General features: G+C 34.0%; 1 protein-coding gene and 1 long non-coding RNA gene across 11 annotated transcripts in view; one reads left to right on the top strand and one right to left on the bottom strand.

Annotated features, from left to right (window-relative positions):
* Nucleotides 1-2,974, bottom strand: part of LOC118439697 (uncharacterized) — a 32,060-nt gene extending 29,086 nt beyond the window's left edge. The window contains exon 1 of one of the 2 annotated variants that reach the window (XM_085664920.1): nucleotides 2,232-2,974. The gene's annotated coding sequence lies outside the window, so the exon portion shown is untranslated. The remainder of the gene's footprint in view (nucleotides 1-2,231) is intronic. The other variant, XM_035861653.2, reaches the window with a different exon arrangement.
* Nucleotides 2,975-11,080: 8,106 nt separating this feature from the next.
* Nucleotides 11,081-15,583, top strand: LOC118439699 (uncharacterized). 9 transcript variants are annotated; one of them, XR_014981800.1, is made up of 5 exons: nucleotides 11,081-12,241; nucleotides 13,590-13,843; nucleotides 14,225-14,344; nucleotides 14,423-14,502; nucleotides 15,190-15,583. It is a non-coding gene; the product is annotated as an uncharacterized LOC118439699 (long non-coding RNA). The 9 variants fall into 9 exon arrangements; XR_004837627.2 differs by adding an exon at nucleotides 14,589-14,707 and having other exon boundaries at nucleotides 14,225-14,502; nucleotides 15,230-15,582; XR_004837626.2 differs by adding an exon at nucleotides 14,589-14,707 and having other exon boundaries at nucleotides 14,225-14,502; nucleotides 15,227-15,582.

Below are 15,583 nucleotides of genomic sequence, written 5' to 3'. Positions count from 1 at the left end.
GAACAGTCCATGTTAAATCGAGGTTCTCTCGTCGTAGAAAAAGAGAGTGGAATCTAGTCGATTCTTAATCTTACTGACCCTTTAGACATGTCCTTGGTGCTTCGCTTCGATGAGAAACAAAGCGAAAAATTACAAAAATTCTATTCGTAAATTCTCGTTACGCATGATTTGACGAATTAAACAAATAGATCGAGGGATTAATTAAATCGCAATATTTCTTAAAGATCGTTTATAACACACGTCTTCGAGATTTTTTATTCATTCACCAAATGAAAATCGAAGATCAACGGAGATACAGCAATCGATTTAATTAAATTAAATTTATTTAAAGCAATTAAGCTTTAATTAAATTAATTTAAAGCAATCGTTTCGATAGATCAATCGAATCGAAGCATATTCTCTTTTGAACAAATTGAGACGATAAAATTAAGAGGAAGGAATAAACAAAAAAAAATGGACAAATGGAAAATTAGTGGAAAAAAATAAAGGGAAAAAAAATCAAAAAAAATTGATAAAAAGAAAAAAAGATCAATAAGAGAAGAGAAACAATTCTTTCGTTTCAATTCGTAGAGAGCGCTCGGTATAGATCGAACAAAAGTGAAAGTTCAGATTTAGCAATTTACTCGGAGTCGAGCAATCGCGTTAATCTCGGATACGCTTTATGTTTTCCGTGCAACATTATTTTACACGTTCCGCCGCGCCTCGCTTTTACATAAATCCTGATTTACGAAGAGTACTACGAAATGCTCGAGCGAATTTAATGAAGAGAGTTAGGTCGCATGGGCGCGAGCGTCCGCATGCATACAAGTTTCAACGAAGCACTCATGTTTTTCTTGCTTTTTGTATATTTCTTTGTTAACATAATTAGTTGAAAATGATAAAAACTCTCTCTCTATCTCTCTGTCTCTCTCTCTCTCTACATATGGATACGTATGTATAGAAATATATTCCTTGTTTATTTTTCGTTTCGGTAATTCGCAAGTTCGCTCCTATTTTTTTTTTTTTTATAAAATAATGGAGAAAGGAAACTATCGATGAGACGCGCTCGGTATTTCGATTATCGCACGTTCGATTGAAGCGTTTCGTCACGCGGCCATTTCGAACGGATTAACCTTTCGCGCGTATATTCGTGAGCTCGGTCGTTCGTTTGCGTTCACTCGAAGAAAACGTTCGGCACTTCGTCATTCATTTTGGATGACCGTACCGGTCATTTCCTTTTCGATTTTAATTCCTTCTTCTCCTTCTGCTCCTCTTTCTTCTTCTTCTTCTTCTTTTCCTCCTTCTCTTCCTCCTCTTTCTCCTCCTTCTCTTCTTCCTCTTTCTTCTTATCGTCGTTTATCGTTTACAGTCCCGTAGGGCAAAAACTAAAACGTAAAGTACATACTAGCAAAGAAGAGAAGACGTATCTTAAGAGCGATTAAAAAATCGATTAGACACGTAAAATCACGCTAGAGTCATAAAACGCTCGGACGCAACCCCTTAAAAAAGTCTGACCTTGGAAAGATATTAAATATACCGTTAACAAATTATCGCATTTTATCGTTATATATCTGTATATATATATATATATAGAGAGAGAGAGAGGGTGAGAGAGAACAAGACTCTTCGTTATGGTGACGCTCATAAAGATGCAATTGAGTATAAAAATTCATAAAAAACATATCGACTCTGATCGTTTGCACATTCAACAGATAACTAGACATTAATATGTGAGTATTTATGTATGTGTATGCTTTCTCACAGATACTTATATATCTATCTATGTATGTGATACGATGGACGAAAGACGATCCGTATCCGGATTAAATTGCGGTATTTATTACGTAACAAACGATTTCGAAGTGGTAGACCGAGATTCGACCTGCGCAAGAATTCTTCCATTATCGTTTAACCGTGCGCGGCCATGCACGTGTGCAGGAACGACTAGATCGAAGGGAACGATCGTGAAATCGTTGTTTCGTAACGCAATACGAACTGATCCTGCTAAACGTCACATCGTTCGATGCACGATAAAATGACGCGCACAACATTAAAGAAAGATATGCGTATTATATATGTGTGTGTGTGTGCGTGTATATATATATAGGTATATATTATATATATATAATATATATATATATATATATATATAGGTATATGTATATGTATATGTATATGTATATATGTGTGAAATTATGTAGTAGTACGTGTATAGGGGTGTATAGGTATATGGATATATAAGTGGCACCCACCTCGATCTTCGAGGATCTCCTTCCTTCCTTTCTTCTCGTTTTCTCCTTCTTCCTCCCTCTTCCTTTCTTTTGTTTGCTTCTTTCTCCCTTCAACGATTGCCGATCAAACACACGAATCCCCACTCGCACAAACTAGTAAACTTATAGACGGGGAGGAGTGCACGGAAACGAGGCGGCACCATCTTTCCTTCTCTTCGAATCCTTCTTTGGTGTTACTTGGAACTTTCACTCGATAAATCGTACGAAAAAGAAAAAAGAAAAAAGAGAAAAAAGAAAGAAGAGACAACAATGAAACTCGAAATGGGAAAGGGAGAGAGAGGGAGAGGGAATTGGATTCGTGATTACAAGAAAATGGAAGAGAGACCAATATAAAAAAAAATAAATAAAAAAAAACGAGACAGATAGATACAAATAACGAACTAACAAAAGAGAAGAAAAGTATATAAATTGATTTTGTTTCTTCTTTCTACTCGAATCCCAAGACGTCGATGGAGATAGATCGAACGATCGAACGATCAAACGATCGATCGATCGATCGATCGAAATCAAAAGAAACGAGAAAGATAGCCAACACTATATACGGATGATACGGCGACGCTTCGAACGGGATCGCGCGACTAAAGCTTGGAAACGCGTTGGGGACGCGGCACTATGTGCCAAGCCGGATCCCCACTTCGTGCCGCTTCAAATAAACTGTATCGCGCAGACTCAGCTTCTTTCTATATCGCTCGCTCTCTCCTTCGTTCGTTCGCTTTGCCGACTGTGTCTTTACTCGCCTTCTCTTGTTGGTTACCTCTTACCACCTCTTACCTCCTCTCTAACTCGGCTTCTCTACCTTTTCTTTCTCCGCCTGTTTCCGTCCTCCGTTCTCGTCCTTCGTACGCGACGATCCTACTACTCGTATCTCTTTCTAATTTTTTCAATCTCTTTTTTTTCTCTCTTGTTTATTTCCTTTTTCTTGTTCTCTTTTTTTTCCTTTTCTTTCCTTTGTTCCGGTTTTTCTTTTTTTTTTTTCTTTCTTTATTCGTCTTCCTCATGAACGAATTTGTAATTTTATCGTTTTTATTATCGTTTAATAATATCCGCTTATTAGAATTAATTCACACTTTGTTTGATTACTCGCATTATGTTACCTTCGAATGAACAAACGTTAGACACTAAGAAAATTATATTTAATTTAGATCTATTATAACGTGTATAACGAGTATCGTTAAATAAAGAATATTTGTTTTTATCAACGAGTGGGAAGATTTCGAGCAACTAAGACATCGTTAATAAGATTACACGTAATTATTTCACTTGTAATAACACTAGAATATATCCTCGAGTTTTATGTTCTTAAATACCGAGAATTGAGAAAACAAAAAGACTTGATTAGATCTTTTCACGAGTAAAACAAACTCTATGAAATTTTTATCATCGATAGAATATCAACATATATCTAACTAATAACATTTCTTGTTACTTCAGTTCTTCTTTTTTTTCCTTTTTTTCTTTTTAAAATTTACTACTGTTTATATAACATTCGTTTTTATAAAACGATTATACCGTGTAATATCTCTCGAAGAACAATATGAATATTAATTAACATTAGCTATTTTAGAATCCAAAGAAATCGGACGTCAAGGTTCCACGTGTATTCGCAAGGCCGCGAACGTTTAAAGAGCATCATCTTTCACGAAGAAAAAAAGGAAGAACAATTGATGAAGAGACGCGTGCCTCCTATAACCGTGTAAGTTTATTACATATGTACAGTTAGAAAAAGGAACGTGGAAGCTAAGCGAACCTGTGAGTATTAGAACGAACGAGGGGAGAAATTGAGAAAGGAAAATAATGCTCGAGAACTGGGCGGTAGAACTTTTGATAGTGTTGAAAGAATAGATTCCATTGTCAGATATATATACATACATTCATATATATATTTGAATATATATATATATATATATATATATATATATATATATACACCTGTATAGCGGTCTATCGAGAAATTCGTGGAAAGTAGCACGCCATATGTGCGAAAGGCATCTGGCGAATTAGCAACGAACAAACTTCTAACTTCTCGTTTATCATCATCGATACATCGGTCATCGACTTTTCTGACATATTTCAATATATGCCAGAAACCATTCGAAGTAATCATACGTCGTTTATTATTCGAGTTTGTCTCATGCTTAGGAAGAAGAGGACGTTTCAAATAATTGATTTAATAAATATTCCTAACAAAATTCTTCATTCAATGGTTAACGTGAAATTTTTTATTCGTCGGTTCATTACATGTTCGTAGGTCTGTGTGTGTCACTCGGTTGCAAAAATAATTTGAAAGAAATTTTTCGTTATTATTTAATAGGAATAAATCGTTGTTGTCATTCGTCAGCATGATTTCTTAAAGTGAAAATAATTGATCCCAACAATATTCTTAATCAAAATTTTTCTTCGATTATTCATACGAGTTATACGCTCGAAAGATAAATAGATGGAGATTATTGTTATTCCTTTGCAAAAATATTTCGAAAGAAGTTCTTAATTTGTATACACTCGATAAAGAGAAAAATATCATAGTTATTCTTCACCGTCAAGGTTTCAAGGATGATCTTTTAAAGATGTAAACAATATTCCTAATCAAACTTCATATATTCGATAGTTTACATACTAACATATTAGAAAGATTTACATAACTATGTTTTCAAAAAATATTTCGAAAGAAGTCCTTTTGTACGTATAAATATGTACATTCAACAAGAGAAATCATAGTTGTCATCGTAAAGTCAATTGGAATAATATCAAATAAAAGAAAAGATAAGCCTTCTATGGTACATTGTCAAAAACGCACTTTCACATTCTTAAAGTTTTGTACGAGAGCATATATACACATACATATATTCCGATAATTATCCCGGAACGCAAGAATATTAATGTCAGTATTTAGACGCGAAACGTCTCTTGCGAGTGTCATTGTCTCCTTCGTAATTGCCATCTCGGAGAACAATCATTGACTCGTAGAGACGTTGATTGTACCGAGAAGAAACGTCATAATCGAGCTTTCCTTTCTTTCAAAACGTCCATCTTCGTCGTCGCTCGTTTGGTTCATCATTTTCTTTCCACATCGGAGACCCACCCATGTCGACTTGTTTCTCGTTTGATATTATTCTATGTTAAAAATCAACGAGAGAAAAAAGAGAAAAAAAGAGAGAGAGAGAGACCGAAGGAACGTGAATATGTACTTATTTCGTCCTGTAGAATATTTTGCAGGAAAGCACCGTTTATTATACTCGCGTTCATGGTAAGAAGAAATAAACATCGACGATTTAATTTCAAAAGGTCAAGCTCCTCATAGCGTGTCCGGTACACGGAAGCATATCGCATATCGTTGGAAGACGGATGACCTTAGGTAGGTTTCAGACCTTTACTCTTAAACACCGGCCAAACGTACCAGCATCCAGCCACCTATCTTATATTAAGCTTCTTCTCTTAGTAGCTGTCCATTTCGTTAGATAGATAAAAAATCTAATCCTTCTTATTTTCTTTATTATTATTATTATTGTTATTTTTATTGTTACTGTTATTGTTATTGTTATCGTTGTTATTGTTATTTTTATTGTTGTTATTGAAATTATTATTATTATTATTATTGTATTGTTATTGTTATTATCATTGTGATTGTTACTGTTCCTACCATTGCCGTCGTTTTCGTTGTCGTTGTTGTTATAATTACTAAGAAAAGATAAATTCTATTCAAATTCTTACAAGTTTAATTTATTGTATAATTAAAGTCGATAGCAATACTTAAATTAGATAAGAAGAGTTATTAGATACTATACTTAGAGAATATTCGATACTTATAGTTTTCTTATTAAGTAAGCTATGCTGCCAAGCGACAATAATCCGTGTTTATCGCTACATCTCCGTATCGATTATAGGCGAGATCGTAGGTCTAAAGAAAGAGAGAGAGAGAGAGAGAGAGAGAGAGAGAGAAAGAGAAAGAGAGAGAGAGAGAGAGAGAGAGGGGGAAAGAGAGGTAGAGGGAGAGAGAGAGAGAGAGAGAGAGAGAGAGAAAGAGTTCTTAGGAAAGAGAAGAAGCGTGCATCGCGATATGCTTTGCTATTCCTTCATCTACCTTCTTCAATCGTCCATCTTGATCACCGTTTGATCCGTCAAATACGTTAAAGATTTTCAAGAAGTTCATTAAGATCATAGAAATGTTCTCGTTTTATTCACAAATCGATCGAAATGAATTTTTAATTTTAATTATGATAAAACTATTTGCAAAATGATTGAAATATATTTAAAAAAGAGAAGAAAGAAAGAGAAAGAAAGACGTGATAATTAAGTTTCTTTTGAAGTAGTCCTACTTTTCTCTCTCTGTCTCTCTTTCTCTCTATCTGTCTGTCTGTCTCTTTCTCTCTTTTTCTCTTTCTCTTTCTCTTTCTCTTTTTTTTTCCCTCTCTCTCTTTATTTCTTGAATAAAAGACCTTCGTCCAGATTACGATGGTCGAACGTTACGTCACATTACCACGTTACAAGCAAAATCATTCTCCTCCCTCGGAACTCACACTTATTGTGGTGAGATAATACCACAATTACTGTATATTTTTTACACCGACTGAGAGAAACCACGACCGCTGATTTTACCTTCTCGAAAAAGAACCACGAAGTATCTTTCTAAAAGAGAGATGATATCTCCAAAAGTGTTGAGATCTCGTAGACGTGGGAGTTGCGAGAATAAAACGTACGTTTTGTGAGTCAAAGCCATGGTTGTTTCTTCAAGAAAACTTCAGTGATTATAGTAATAATAATTTATTACACATCGATTTACAGAGTGTTCTAATTTAATCGAGTCTATATTCGTTGATAATTTTAAATATTTGAAAAGAATTTTTTTTTTATACTTCATTTTTTTTTCTTTTTATTATTTTTAAGGTATTTCCCTCGAATTATTATACTATAATAATTCGATATATAATATTCGATATTTTAAAATAATAAATTTTAAAATAAATCTTAATATTGGATAATCCGTATCGTGCCATGAATATTTCATATGTTCTCTGATAATTTCGATAATATTCGATCAGAATTTTTTTTTTTTGAATTTTTTTTTTTACTTTTACAAAAGTCCAGTAAATTGTTATATGTAATTTCGTTTATAGAGAATTTATAATGAACTTTAATATTTTATGAAGTAGGATACATTTCGCAATATTTCGTTTAACAGCTGGTATTTAGTGTCTCACGAGTCAATTTCAAAAAATTTCAGATATTCGAAAAGAATTTCTTTTTCGTACTTTTTTCTTTTTATTATTTTTAACTTTCCACTGAATTATTATATTTAATTTTTTCTATACAAACAGTATCTATAATAAACTTTAATATTATATTATCCAAATCGCGCTATGAATACTTCGTACTTTCGTTGATAATTTCAAGTAAGATAAATTCCGTAAGATTTACTTCAACAGCTGATACTCGAGCTAGTTTTCGTTTAGTAGCAAGTATTTTAGTGTCACTCAAGCATACTTCCTTTCGTACTTTCGTCTCAGGTATAACACGTGACACTATTCGCTTTGTTAGTGCGTAACCACGAATAGACGATTGAAGCACGCGTGCCGAAACGTGCGTCTTTTCACAACGATCGAGTTATGCGCTAAACTTACATGAGTCGATCGTTACAGGTAGTAAGTACTTCCTAACGTACGAACTTTTACTCACTTTTAACCCTGCACATCAAGCTATATGTATAATTTCGAGAATTGTGCCTCGAAAATTGCGAAATATATTATGTATACCTACACATTACGTGTGTATGTGTGTGTATGTATATGTATAATATATTACGTATGCATTGTACAATATGTATGTGTATGTGTTTGTGTGTGTGTGTGTGTATATGAGAATGCGAGAAATCAATCTTTCAACGGCAATTCATCCTGCTTTTCGATAGATGCGCTCGAGATAAACTCGTCAAGCCATTTATATTCTCAATTCACACGAGTCACTTTCGCTCGATGATTTCTTTTACTTCTTATTTAACATCTCGATTCTTATCTCTTTCTCAGCGTCCGAGCGCAACGCGAAATCGATCGTGAAAAGGAAAAATAATATAATATCGTGTACGAGGTGAGAACTTTTTTTTTTATCTATTCCCTTTCTTTTTTCTGTTTTCCTTTTTTTCTTTTTTTTTCTTTTTTTTTTTTTTTTTTTTTTAATTTTTTTCTTCCTCGTCCTATTGCTATTTCACTTTATTCACATTCTTTCGCAACGATCGTAATATTTGCTATTGCCTTTTCTTACGTTAATTTATTAGATCGAACGTAACAATTTAACGTAGTCCTCATACTCGTATTTTTTCGATTTAAGAATGATTGGACAATAAGTATGTTGCTATATCGATCGTAGATTATATAAATGTTAAATTTACCGATTAAGATATTTCTTATATTTAAGGATTATGTCATAGTTCTTACATATGACAACCTATATTTGGGTAGTCGATATTATTTGTGATCGTGTGTTCGTATTCGTATATGTATACGTATACATGTGTTCGTGTTCGTGTTGGTTTTTTAATTGTCATGCATAACAGCAAACAAGTTTCATAGTATATAGTTCTACATGCATATACCATCAATATTCGAAGTTCTTGAATAATATCTATGAATGTTTCGTAAATAATTTATCATAAATACCCCATAAATAAGAGTCCAATGGGGAGAAAAATTCGAAGAACGTTTGCATTCATCAGGATCATTATTAAATTAAAAATGATTTTTTTCAGCAAGTTATTGAAGATATATACCTTTGTCCAACATTATTGAATTTGTCGTATTGTCACTTATAATATACCGTAGAAAAAGTTATATGGTGCCATTTAAAAGAAATAAAAATGTCATCGATTTTTTATTGAAAAATAATATTTTTACAATTTTTATTTTTATAATTTGTTGAAAATTGAGCCAACGAATGATCATTTTTTATAAGCTTCTTTTGTTACACTACCAAAAATACGTAAAAAAAATCATGGCAACATAGGCGAAACATACATTATATTATATATTATAACATATATTATATTATATATTATACGTTAACACTAAATATAGTATAGTCTATATATAATCTATAATCGTGTTTCACATCGTGAAAAAATATTATTGAATAAGCAAAAGAAGAATATAACATGCTTAATCAATCATAAAAACAAATGTATACCATAAGATTTCCTTTAATCATTCGAAATTTTTCTTTTCTAAGCTATCTCATCGAAAGTCTATTTATAAATATCTACTTATATAATATCCACAAATCATTGATCCCTAAAAGTAAACTTTATAAATTCCTAGTTCATCCAAAGGAAATAAAAACATCTTGTATTTGAGATATTTATAATAATAAAAAAATTACAGATCGTTGGGTCGACGATTTAGCAAAATGATGGATATATGAAGCCAGTGGAGCGTCGTTATTTGCCATAGTTACCGATCGACGATCACATGGCCATTGACACCCTTTGCAGTAGGCCGACGGTGTTCCGCGTGCTCGGCGTGTCTTGTGATCAGAACACCGTGCAATCGCTTCTGATCGACGGAATATATAGACGATCGACATGGTTTTCTTTCTCTTTCTCTCTCTCCCCCCTCTCTCTCTCTCTCTCTCTCTCTCTCTCTCTCTTTCTCTCCCTCTCTCTTTTCAAATGCAATGTCGCTTTTACGTACATATATGTTGTATGTACTTACATAGATACTATTAACATGTAAGCGTCTCTATACATATATGCCGTTGTTCTCGAGCTAGTAGATACTCGTAAATATAATACTTGAAGCCGGCTCTGTGGCTACTAAATTATGCGTGTCCGAGTCAAGCCGGTTATTAAAAATTTCCGATGCTAATCCGCGAGCTGATTCGCGAGAAAACGTTCTTTGCGCTTCAACCTCACGTCCTTCTCGTTTCTACGCCGTTACGAATGATGCAGGATTACGTAAAGGATTTAATATTACTTTATCGCGAACTTCGCCGTGTGCGATCTCTTTCCATCGGAATTTTTCCAATGGTACGAAAGAGAAATAGATAAAGATAGATAAATAGATAGATAGATAGAGAGGAGAGAGAGTGGAGGGAAAGAGAGCTACAAGGTAATCAGAAACGTTAATTAACATTCATCCTTTAGCAACGTGAAACACGAGTAATCAACGTGCAAACGTTGTTTTCATTCAATCGTCTAGATCATTTTAGATATTATTTCGAATCACTTTTAAAAATCTTAAAAAAAGAAAAAGAAAAATACTGTTCTATAGGTTAACTTTCGAGAACGAATAAACAATAGTTGAGCTGATGAGGTAATCGTTAATTTCGTAAAAGTTCGTAAAAGCGAGGAAGGAGCAAATAGTACATGATTCCAGACATAACCATCAAATTATTACGTTAAGTAAGTTCGAAGCGAGAGTCGAGTATTAGTTAGGCACGTTTTCATTACGTTTCAACGAGTCCTACTATGTACGGATTACTTCGTATGGTTCTCTATTATCTATGCATGTTACGTTGCAATAGACTTTGTGCATATCAATACTTGTATAGTATTTCAAGGACGAGAACGTCACAATTATTAGCGATAGCAATAGTGTAGTATCAATTATACGATATCGTATCGAATTATTCGTGTAAACCTAAAGAAAAGAAAGAGATACGAAATAAATCTAAAAGATAATGATAGAGAGAAAGAGAGAGAGAGAGAGAGAGAGAGAGAGAGAGAGAGAAAGAGAGAATGACGTAAAATAAGAGCAAAGAAAGAAAGATAGAGATAGTAAAGAGAAAATAAGATAACTCGATGTGAATTTGTAGTCTTCCTTCGTAACTTTAACAGAACATTCATGCGAACTGGATCTAGTTGGGTGGAGTTTACTATCGTGACAGATCTCAGAACGGAAATGTCGTCGACGAGGATCTCCACAGTCACATCTGTGAAGAACATCCGGCTCCAACGATGTTAAAAGAAAGAAAAAAAAAAAGAAAAAAGAGAAAAAAAAAAGAAAAAGGACTTAGTTTACGTCAAACGGCAATACGATTGGACAGAGTGAAGTAAACGCAAATCGATGTCGTCGCGATTGGTTCTATTCGCGCGGTAAACGTCGCGGTTTCTTTTGATCCGTTCTTCGATATATCGCTGTTAGGCGTATACACACGCGTATAAGAGGAGGGATCGAGAGCGATCTCGACGCTGTCGCTTGGCTCGTCGAATCTTGAGTGTTCTCCTCGAGAGAACGTCCTTTGAGATCCTCTCGATCATCTTTTTTCCTTCTTTTCCTTGTTTTTTCTTTTTTTTTTCTTTCCTTTTGTATCAATACGCACGCACGTAACGTATTAATTTCAATTTGTACTTGTAATATTTTAAAACGTAATTCTTCGATAATCTTTCGCAAATTTTTTTCTTTGAGCTCATAAAATTGATAATTAAAATCATATAAAAAATGCTGATTTTCATTTTTTTGTTTTATTTTATTTTGTTTTCGACGTCTATTTCTTACGCAAACATTTATAAATACTTCTATATAATACCATACTTATAAAAATGATAAATAGAGAATCTTTCTTCTAAATAATATTAAAATTTTCCCAGAATTTATTTGAAATTGACAAACGTGCTATAATATTCAATAAGGTTTAAAGGTAGAATAAAATTCGTTATAATAATTCGATATAAAATATAATTTTAATGTATAAAAATGATTATAATATAAATACGTAAATAATTATTCCCATCGAGATCGAGAGATTTCTTCTTCTTCAAGAATTAATTCCGCGTTTCTTTCTCGTCTATCGAATATAAAACATGCGTTCGTCGTGAACATACACAAATAAGCAAGGATCAGAAGTTAGCAAGACGAAGATCGAGGATCGATGAAGGGATCGAAGAGATCAATATTGTGCCTTCTTGCCTGCTTGGTTACTTGCTCACTTGTTCGCCGTGTTCGGGCGAGGCTCTAAACTCTACGACGAGGAGACTTAAATCAATCACGGTAATTAACGCGCGCTTTGTACCGCTAGAACGGAGATTAGAATGTTCTTATTGCACGATAAGTTGTGCGAGCACGATACGCGTTCTCTATGTACAGCCTGAACTGTACGCTTCTCCAATCTCATCTAACTCTTGAGATCGAGAGGATCGACATCGAGATCGAGATCGTGATCGTGATATTTCGCGACTCGATGAGGTCGATATAATGTCTGTGAAAAATCTCTTCTCGATTTTATCGATCGTTCAACCGTGGCACTGATTTCATAACGTGCATCAATACTGTTATCGGATCCAGTGAAAGCGAAATATGTTGGATTGAAACAAACGAGACAGACAGAAAGAAAGAAGGAGAGAGAGAGAAAGAGGAAGAGAGAGAGAGAGAGAGAGAGAGACTCTTCAGTAAGAGAAACATGACAGGTGTCTGCTCGGAAGCTATCCGCATTGAAGTATACTTCTACCTAACTTGAAAAGAGACGATCTCGATGACGGTCGACCTTTCCGATTATGCGAAGACTTTCTCATTTCTCACGATCGTACGTTCTCGAAATCGAAAAGACTAAGAGTCTCTCTCTCTCTCTCTCTCTCTTTCTCTCTCTCTCTCTCTTTAGCGAACTCATCGTCTTCCTTCTTTCTCTGTTAATCTCGTTAAAAGAACTTACCATAATAAAAAATCATCGAGAAGAGAAAAAGAAATACGTTCACAAACATGTATCCCATTCGTTCCTAGTCTTCGCCCTTAGGGAATATAACCGTAATCCTTCTATTCCATTCTATCCGAGAATCCACGAACCGTAACGCCGGTTGACAAGCTTATCAAATTGTATAGCTATTTGCGATTCTCATTACACGCATTACAATGGAAGAGACTCGGTGATATCTATCATTGTACACGCACGAGACTAAAGGAATAGAATCGCGTGAAAGCGCGGCTTTACTATCGTAGAAATCTACCTTCGAATCATTTCAGAAAGCTATTTCTAAACCGATCGAATTTTACGATTCGATCGGTACGTATCAAACTGAAAATTATTCGTTCCAGGTTGTTACCTTCTTATCTGTATCAAATCGATCCGCCCATTCGACTTTTCGATTAACATCATTGACGATAAGCTCTTTCCTTTTTTCTTTTCTTTTCTTTTATTTTTATTTTATTTTATTTTATTTTTTTTTTTTTTTTAATAATTCCTCTAATTTCTATTTCCGTAATATTCTTCTTTATACCAGTTCTAAGAATATTTATTATTCTTTCTTTCGCAATTAACATTCAGGATAATCGGTCTTTCTAAAATGCTTCTAATATCTTTCTATTTTCTATCATTTATACTAATTCTAAGAACATTTTTTTTCAGATAATCATGGTTTCGTTAGTTCGACGACGATTTTCACCAAGGATTACAACTTCCAACGATTCCTATAGAGTTGTTTTTCCGCGAAAGTTATCAATGGCAGCACGAACGCGAGAAAAGATGTGTGTATTCAAGCACGTAAGTGACTACGTGTACGTATGTATGTGTACGTCGTAAGGATCTTTAAACGGCACCGGTACTCCCCAGAAAACAAGTGGTCTAGCCAGTTGAACAAATTACCTACACTTATTCCAGTGGTACGTAAACGAGGAGAGTCCGGGACGTCTTCATCAGAATCATCTATCTCTTTCTCTTTCTCTTTCTCTCTCTCTCTCTCTCGCTCTCTCTTTTTCTCTTTCTCTCTTCCTCCATAAACTTTGAAAAAGATTCGTCATGGAATATAACGCAGTAAAATTCGAAACGACTGATTTTTATTCACACCGATCTTTCTTTTAAATTTCATCGAATCGTTCAAAAAACTTTCAACGATTTGTAATAAGTAATGACGTTACTAAGAAAAAGAATTAATTCGTGATTTATTTGACAAAGGTATTATTTAATAAATTATACGAAATACATATATGAAAAATCTATGATATTAATCTTTGCAAATTTATTTCTTGTCTTTATCTTTTTAGATTTCGCGAAGTTAACATATGTAATCTGAACTCGAATGAAACTTCAATCTCCGAGCAAATGGAAAAGCACGTGTCCCGTAATAACATAAAGGTCACTAACCGGAATGGGAAATACGAGGAGAGTAGAGATAGTTCAGAATCTCAAGTTGTTCTTTATTTTCATCGTTTTTAAACTATCTTATTCCTTTTTTTTCAGGAAGGAGGGATGGGTATATAAGTATTATTTGATGGTTCATACTATACGGTATGGTTTGTCGTTGTTCGAACGCAGAACTCAGGTTAGTGTTGCTCCATATTCTTAGACTTTAGCTTTCGAAGGAAAGAACGAGATAATACCGTGCGAATACGGGTTTTACTTTCGTAGCTCGAAGATATCGACGTCTCTCTGGCATGCCACTTACCTTGGAGACTGTATTCTCGTTCTACCCACGTAAAGAAACAAGACGGTCGATGTTAGATGTCTTCTTCGAGCATAAATTTCGAGTATATATTGAAAGAATATAATTGTTCTGTTGAATTTTCAATGAGCATCGTATAAAAAATTGATCCTACGTTATTAAACGAGCTATCCTTCTGTATTCGTCAATATTATCTTGAAAATAAGTTTAAGAATTTTAACATATTTGAATGAACCTATCGTTTTTGGATAGGAAAAAGCGATTTAACTAAGTCTCTTAACTTTGAAAGAACTTGTTTAGGGCGATTAAATAATCAGATAAAGTTTAAATGATTTTATCATTACAAACTGTAGTCGCCACGATGCGCTATGATATTTGTCGAATTTCATATGACTGTCTTAGTTATAAAAAAAAAAAAGTTATCAATATAAAGATATGGAAATAATTTTTTCATTAGAAAACGCGCTACGCGGATAATTAACGTAACTTCATACGGCTTGCTTAGCTAGATATAGATGTATGATTTTTATTGAAATTTATTCAACTATAAGAAATATGTCTACGTAGACGCACTATGAGACGTCGAGATTTCAATTTTATTAAGAAGAACATGGCGCCGTTCGAAGAAGAGCAAGTATGGAATGCTGTGCATTGCCTTTTTCCGAGTCAAGAGGTGAAGCAATTTGAAAGTCCTGCTACCATCAGAGAATCCACGTCACTCCTGTAATGTTCTATGGAAGTGTTGGAACATCATGGAAGTAAATCCGAATGTAACTATATGAAACTCGACTGGCAATTACCCCGACAGCATAGAGGACTTCAACATCTTAGTCGAATAACTGTAGGACAAATTTTTCAATTTTTTTATTATCCTCCTTTACCAAGCAAATGATGCTCGGTCTTTGAAATATTTAATTTTAAATAAAAATCAGGTAGAAAAAAAGTAAGTTAATGTCTGATA

Source organism: Vespa mandarinia, chromosome 2 (assembly GCF_050613455.1).
Source record: "Vespa mandarinia isolate Hongniang chromosome 2, ASM5061345v1, whole genome shotgun sequence".
Classification (NCBI taxonomy): Eukaryota; Metazoa; Arthropoda; class Insecta; order Hymenoptera; family Vespidae; genus Vespa; species Vespa mandarinia.
The sequence above is the reverse complement of the archived record's forward strand: the minus strand, read 5'-3'. Positions and strand labels throughout refer to the sequence as shown.